Raw genomic sequence first — 8,577 nt, 5'->3', positions numbered from 1 at the left:
TATGTTTGCACTACTTGACTGCTGGGGTCAATTCACTTTAAATCTGTACAAAGGGTAAACAGAACCTACTCTTTCCGTTCTCTACATGATTTCACTGTAGTTTCAAAATTTTCACTGCGTCTTTACTGCAAGCATCAACATTCATTATGTCCGTGTGGTTCTGGCTCCCCTTCTGTTTTTCCTCCTGTCTTGTCTCTTTTGTCATTTGAGTCTTTGCAGGAGTCTGTAGTTTGTCATAGGCCTTCTGGGGAATAGAGTTCTGAGGCTCTAATCCATTCCACTTAAACCACAGCTTTATTTTGTATGAGCCTCTCTGTGTGTGTGTGTGTGTGTTTGTGCAGTGTCTACATGACAATGTTTCGTGGCTTAGAAAAGCAATAAAGCCATGTAAAATAAATTAAATCATATGTCAAGTAAATGCACAAAGTGTGCTGCAAGCTTCTGCCCAAACTCATCCATCCTGTGTGAGGTTGATGCTGATGCAGTGCTGAAATATACATGAACAACATTACTCTATATCAGAACCATAATATCCTGCACACTGTCAGAGACAGCAAGGGGAGCTCCAGTGATACAATGAACAATGTTTGGTCCAATTTGTAATAGAATATTTTACAAATGCAATAAAAGCTGCTGAAATGTCACAATAAGTAATCTCACTTTCTAAGGAGAGCGGGGGTGTATTCTTCTATTTTTTTAAACCAAAACGTATTTTGTATTTTAGCCTCCGTTTGTACTTCTTAGTTGCATGAATAGTTTTGTCGAAAAGGTGCACTTATTTGGCAGAGAGACTAAAGACAAGTTTCAAACCATTACATTACCCTCGTGTTTAAAACTGTGAGTGTTTGCTCTCCTCATTTGGGAGTCACTCTCAAACAACCTTTTCTGTGGTTTAGGTACGAGGACGTGTTGCAATAACACAATGAGACTAATCCATCTACTGTAAGCATCAGAGGAAACACTAAAACATTCAAACTCCTTGTTGTTACGTGAAGGACAAACGGGGCAGTGGGAGGTTAGCCTGGATCCTGACACCACCCACATCTCTGATTAGTTGATGTTGCCTATTGATGGCTGTTGCTGGGAGAAACTTGGGGTTCAGCGCCTTGCCGGAGAACACTATGACAAGTGGACAGCAGGACTCCAACCCTGTGATTAAACATAATAACCCCTCTCTTCAAGAAGAAATTGTTTAACATGAACGCAATGTTAGGCTGAATTACTGAAACGAGACTGAATGGATGTTCAGTCTGATTATCAGGAACAAATGGATTACAACATGTGTTAGCCGTCGGTTTGAAAATATGTGAAACAATTACGTTGCAGAAGCAGCTAGAGAATCTACCAACTTTACACATGAGCCTTTGGGGGTTGTCCTCTCTTTTTTCAGCCAGAGTTGCTCCTCTATAGGGAAGCCCAGTGTGCTCTGACCTCCGACCACAAAACCCTGCAGTAACTGCCTGGGTAAACTGCTCGTGGAAGTGGCAACAAAGACATGGCACCCAAATTCCACAGGGCGTATCCTGCACTTTCACTCGCTGCTAGTCTGGCAAAGCTTCTTCCTCACATATAGAACGCGTCATCTACGACATCTTCCCCGAGCAAAGTGAGCTTTGCAAAGTAAACAGACAAGAACACCAGGTCAAGTCTCTGGCAGCTGCCGTCTTTCTCAGTGCAGGATCATAAATGAATGATCATCGTGGATTTCCCAATCCTGTGTGTCCTTGACTTGTGCAAATATAGTTTGCATCCTCTCTGCTATGGTGGGCTACTGTACCTTCTGGCTTTTTGAACTATGAGTTATCTGGAGTAATAAGTGCAAATTTATTTCATTGACTTCGTGTATCTTCTTTGGATCGGTTACTCAACTCTTTTTGTTACTTTCAGACAACTGCTCTTTAGGTTAATGCTGCAGGGAATTTTACATTTCAAATAAATCTCAGTCTTTAGCTCCTCAATGATATCACCATTATTCATGTAGACTGAAAATACTGTGAGAATCTTTAAATGTATCTTGATTCCAGAGGAAAAATGTACATTTAAAGTACTTAACCAGTGCACAACATTTGGCTTTTTGCCAGTACCTTCATATTTAAAACAATTTTTTAATACAATTTATGTTGCACAATCTCAACCTGGCTCCAACCTTGTGATATACTATGTGTAAGAAATTTGAGTAAAAAACTGTAGTTAGTAGATATAATAAAAGTGTTTAATAATTCATAATTAATAATTCATAGTTAGTCATAATCATAAGGGTTTTGAGAATGCATAATTAAGATAAACATAAGCATAAACATACATGCAGAAGCATGAAACTTCTGCCAAGTGCAGAAGTATAACTTTTATTTTGAAGGATTATTATAGAAGGGTTTAAAACGTAACTGACAATCATTGAATGGGTTAGCTGCTCAGGAGAGACAGATGTGAAGACAGGCGTTTGCTGAGCTGAGGGTGGGTAGCCAATAGAAATTGAGATAGACGGAAGGGAGGAGTCGTGAATTAATATGTGGGTGGGTGAGAAGCGTTTTTTCTGCCTCTTTAGTTTGTGAATCTGCTGGACGGCTGTGTCCTGAGACCAGAGGTAGTTTTTTTCCAAATGGGGTTGTATTGTTTTAATATGTCATAGGAGTGTACACTCCAATGTATAACTGTAATCGTGCTTACATCAGTGGAATTAAATTCCTTATAATTGTAAACCAGTTTTGGTAGCGTTATTATCGCAGCGTGTGTGTCGACGGCACAAAGCCGGCCACATGGCTGGCTCCGGCCTCCCCTTTGTTATGAGGTAAAAATACTATCTTAACAAATTTGGCACCTCAGATGGGACAGTCTTGCCGGCCTCGCTGTGTGTGCTGACGGCGGCATTAGTCAAGCAGACAATCCTGGGCCCACAATATCGGTCGGCAGAGCCGTTTCATGAAATCTGTGAGTTAGCTATTAGGAACCTTAGGGGAATCTCTGCTTGGCTAAGCGCTGCTAACGGCTAACGCTCCGTTGCCGGTGGGTACGTTCCAACGAGGGAGGCCATGTTCCACTGAGGTAAGTACGATTTGCTGTCTGAAGTATGATGAACTTAAGGGATTAGTCAAGAGTATAAGGATCCTAAGAATTAATTAAAGACGGACAGCGCTGTGTAAGTAAATCACCACATTGGAATCAAACAAGCTGTGGTACGGGCGAAACTGCTTTGCTCATGCTGGGAGCCTCCTTCGGCCCAACATAAGTATTGTTAGGCCTGCAGATAGCTAGTTTAAAGCAGGTATGTGACTTGGCGGACTGAAATATCTTGGCATTCCGGCTTAGGGGTGCGATCCTTTGTTGTTGTGGCCCAAGAATTTTCGGGCTTTGAGCATACGCTGCTTAGAGAGCTAGGCTAGCGGGAGTTAGCTTCTGAGGCCGCAGGCTCCAGGAAAAACACTCTTGCTAGCTTTGGCTGTGAATATAATTAGTGGATCATGTGGGTGATTCAGAGACGTAGAATAAGGGCTTTGGTGAAACTAGACAGACTGGGTGAGTGGTTTGTGGCGTTGGAAGTGAATAACTCGCGTTTCATATACGTAACAGTGAGCTCGGGTCCGGATGAGCTAAAGCCCGTTAACCGGAGGTTTAAGGGTTAATAAAACAATAATACGTGTGACTAGTCTGTGTTTTAGCAGCGTGGAAATACGTTTAAAATGATGACTAAATAAGTCCAATAATACGTGTGACTAGTCTGTGTTTTAGCAGCGTGGAAATACGTTTAAAATGATTGATATTGCATGACCGCGCTGTGGGGAGCTAACGCTAGCTACGTGTAGCTCCGGCGTTGCGGTACTATGTATGTAAAATAAGTGCTTATAAAATAAAATAACGGCTGGATTGAGAGAGGAGACAGAAGGCGTATGAGTGGAATTAAAGTGTGGGATTTTGGTGATACTTGTGTGTGCGTACGCTTTATCAGAAGCTCCGTTTTTTCGTTAGCATTGCGGATAGCATATCTGTAAAAAAGCCGGTTTCATGACAACTTCCGGTTTGGCGCAGAACAACTTCCGGTTCGGCGCAGACGGCAAGGCAAGTTTATTTATATAGCACATTTCAAAGTGCTTCACATAAAACCATTAAAAGCATCAGAACATAAGGCAAAAGAAAAGGAGATTTAAAAACAATTAAACAGAAGAAGGACTAACTGCAGGTAACCGTAAAGAAGTGTTTAGAATCTGAATTTTCAGAGATTCATTGTCTAAGAGCTGTGAGCTCATATCCTGACCTTAGTTTTAATTAAGCATTATAACTTTAGTCGTTGACTTTGGTTTTAGTTCAGCATTTTAACAAAGATTAATGGTTTCAGTTGTGTTTCTTCAATTCTTGAACTTAATTGTGATTCATTCTTGTGCAGACCAGAGTGTAAGTGCAGTTCAACAGTTTGACTTGCCTTGGTATTTCTGATTGAATATCTTGAACACAGTTATTGATTTTAAAGTTGAATTTAATATTTAATTGATTAATTATTCATTGTTTTTTAATTTCATTTTACTTCCAATTTTAAACCTTTCGAATTCTGATTTGGAACTGGATTGTGATCGTGATTCTGATTTAGATGTTGAGTTTGATTTCGGAATTCTAGCTTCAATTTTGGATTCGAGATTCCTTCACATATCCAGTATTGACTAATTTTGGTACATTTACTAATTTACACAGTTCCTAAGAATCAATTTTGACACGGACGGCGCAACATATTTGAGAGATCGTTGACCTCTCTTACACTACAGACGTATGCTAACATTTACTGCTGAACTTTTGGCAGTTCTGTGTTTGTTTTAGTCAAGGTGCGTGGCTGAGTGGGTCCAGATCTGGGAAGTGGAGCAGCGGATCCCAGTTTTGGAGTCAGCGGCCACACGCCATACAGCACAGAGGGTGAGTTGACTTTGATTCATGTGATGACAAGCATGCACATTTAATACACACATTTGAATACTCCTAGGCTGCATAATGTTTACATTAAAGAAGCAGAGTAAGGAAGTAGGAGCACTGGTAAGAAGACTAAAATGTGAAGTAACAGAAGTAGAACGCATTAGAAAAGATTTGCAACAGCAGATAGAGGAAAGACGAGCAGAAAGTAAAGAAGACGAGGATATAAAGAGAATGCACCGGCGACTGCTGAAACTGCAAGTAGCAGAGGTCGACAGAGAATTAAATAGAAAAGTTCAGGCCAAGAAACAGATGATAGCAGCAGAAGCCCAGCAGCAACAAAATCTAGCAGTACCAGCCCCCACGGTGGTGTACAATCAGCCCCCACCACGATGCAGAAGTGGTGCATCCAACAGAGGGAGAGGTAACGATAAAGGGGGGCGTGGGGGTCTTGTAAGTAAAGGAGTGTGCTACGTATGTGGGAGAGAAGGTCATTGGGTAAGAGATTGCCCACATAAAAGGAGAGGAAGACAGATCAGTGCAGCACCACAACATGCTCCGTTCCCACCACAACATCAGCAGCACCTAGGACCAGGTCCAGCTGGACCTCCTCCCATGAGACATCAACAGATGCCCATGCTGTCACCAGGACCATGGGGAGGTTCAGGGTATAGCCAAGATACATAGATGGTTGCCATGTGATCCCTTACAGCAGAGATATCGAGGTGAAGGGGAGATATGGTAAGGTGTCAAACATTTTTTGTAGATCCACATTTAGAATAGTTTTCAGTAAAGGTGCGACTCACAATTTTTGAGATTTAATGACGTCATGATAAACCACAACTAGACTTGCTAACTCTAGAAATTGAGAAATATACGGGAGCTCTAACTAACATGAGCCGAGTGTTGTTTCCTCAGGTGACAAACGCAGAAGCAGCAGCTGACGAAAGGAAGCAGGCTGATGTGTCACCAGGCAGTCTGGTGTGGATAAAAGTCCACAAACGCAAGTGGAGTGAACCAAGGTGGACCGGTCCATGGGAGGTAGTATTGGCAACTTGACACCACCTCACTCACTGTGCAGCAGCGAAGGTAACAAGTGTGACACTCGCAGAGACAGGAGTGAACATCAGACAGGAAAATTTGAAGTTAAAGACACCTCAAAAGAGGGTTTAGACAGTACTGACAATGACGTTTCCCCCACAGTTTAAGCGAGGCCTTCCATTGGGAGACTCTAGCTTCAGTAGGTTATGGAAGTCTGTAATTATTTTATTCCTGAGTTCAGTAGCTTCCCTCTTAGTATGTGGAATTAACCACAGACAGGAACCAGATCACATGCATGACTACATCAGGATTCGACATTTAGCCTCAGTAGCTAATCAAACCGATCTTAGACCACGTAGAGAGGCTTATCTGACGACACTCACCTATGAAAATGTAACTCTCACTCTTACGTTCAAAGAAGGTACAACATCAACGGTCCAGTTCGACTTCTGTGAAGTCGTTTCCGGTCCCAGGTATGAACACATCTACGGGTGGATGTCCAAAACCTTGTGCATCATAACTGACGAGTGTGGGCCTGCCACACAAAAGTATGGGAAGCTGTTATCATATTATGCCTGTGATGTGTACAAAGGGGGGTGTCTAATGACTTTCAAGCCAGAAATCAAATAGCAGCAGATTTAGAATCTGTTTTCTCTCAGAGGGTGATGATTAATAAAAATGTCGATTGGATCAACTACATTTACTATAACCAACAGCGTTTAGTAAACTTCACCAGTGACGCCATATCAGGACTGCATGCACAGCTGGCGAAGACTAGTTTAATGACCTTGCAGAACAGAATGGCATTAGAGATGATTTAGCAGAGAAAAGTGGCGTGTGCCAGATGTTTGGGTCTGCGTGCTGCACTTTCATTCCAAATAACACAGCTCCTGATGGATCGGTGACCAGGGCTCTGGAGGGACTGACAGCACTCAGCCAAGAGCTAGCAGACAACTCTGGTGTCACGAATCCGTTCACCGACTGGTTGGGAAGTATGCTTAGCCAGTGAAAACATACATTTTTGGCAATCGTAATTATTCTGTGTGCTGTCATCATAGACCGCCTAGTTGTCTGTGGATGGGGGTTCCCGTGCATCCGTGGACCTCTACAGGGGTTTATTGTTTCACCGATGAGCCAGACACCAGTCCAGGCAACCAGTTATGTGACGAGGATGAGGACGAATTGGAGCTTCTGATGGCCACAGTCTAGATGAGGCCACCAGAGGGACTTCACGAGCGGTTCCTGACCATCCTCTCGGAGATCCTGAAGGACCTGATAAAGGCCCAGATGGACTTCTAAAACATCCAGTGAGATGTTGGAAGTTTGGAAAATAGACGGATTGTTTTGGATGAGTATTTGGAGATTAAATTTTTTGTTTAATTGGGTTATAAAGGGATTTTAGGGTGTAAAAGATTAAGAAATGTAATTTTGTCACGTGTAAAAGAACAGTCAAGGCTTCTCAGTATGTGTTCTCTAGCCTACAGACTGTATCCTGATCCTGCCAGCCCCAAGACGTGGAAGGCAGTGACTCTCAACGCACTCTATCTTGAAACGAACTGAACAGAAATACTTGAAATGATATCTGTGTGCATGCATTCTTTGCCTCGGTTTAGATAGATAGGGAGCCTTTCCCTGGATTGAGTAGGGGGGAGGTCTCCAGGGACATTTGAAAAACTAACTACATTTGAGTAGCTAACTCACAGTGAACTGTGAGTTAGGGGGGAATTGTAAGAAATTTGAGTAAAAAACTGTAGTTAGTAGATATAATAAAAGTGTTTAATAATTCATAATTAATAATTCATAGTTAGTCATAATCATAAGGGTTTTGAGAATGCATAATTAAGATAAACATAAGCATAAACATACATGCAGAAGCATGAAACTTCTGCCAAGTGCAGAAGTATAACTTTTATTTTGAAGGATTATTATAGAAGGGTTTAAAACGTAACTGACAATCATTGAATGGGTTAGCTGCTCAGGAGAGACAGATGTGAAGACAGGCGTTTGCTGAGCTGAGGGTGGGTAGCCAATAGAAATTGAGATAGACGGAAGGGAGGAGTCGTGAATTAATATGTGGGTGGGTGAGAAGCGTTTTTTCTGCCTCTTTAGTTTGTGAATCTGCTGGACGGCTGTGTCCTGAGACCAGAGGTAGTTTTTTTCCAAATGGGGTTGTATTGTTTTAATATGTCATAGGAGTGTACACTCCAATGTATAACTGTAATCGTGCTTACATCAGTGGAATTAAATTCCTTATAATTGTAAACCAGTTTTGGTAGCGTTATTATCGCAGCGTGTGTGTCGACGGCACAAAGCCGGCCACATGGCTGGCTCCGGCCTCCCCTTTGTTATGAGGTAAAAATACTATCTTAACATATGCTACATTTGTGGAAGGTTCTCAGAACATTTGGTGATATAGGGATACAGCTTAGAGCCTTTAGAGCCACAACACACACAGCTCTAGCACATTCCCACCGATTTTATATTAAATCACAAACTCTGAAAGGCGATACTGTACTAACCTGAACCTTTCTTACCTGTTGGCTCAGCATCATGACCAAACAAATCCCCTCAGTTTGTGTCCATGACAAATGTATCGCATACAAATTCAGGCAGGAATCTGGACTCGCTAAAGAGTAAATGGCTGGA

Source organism: Melanostigma gelatinosum (genome assembly GCF_949748355.1).
Source record: "Melanostigma gelatinosum genome assembly, chromosome: 9".
Classification (NCBI taxonomy): Eukaryota; Metazoa; Chordata; class Actinopteri; order Perciformes; family Zoarcidae; genus Melanostigma; species Melanostigma gelatinosum.
Note: the sequence above shows the minus strand (reverse complement) of the source record.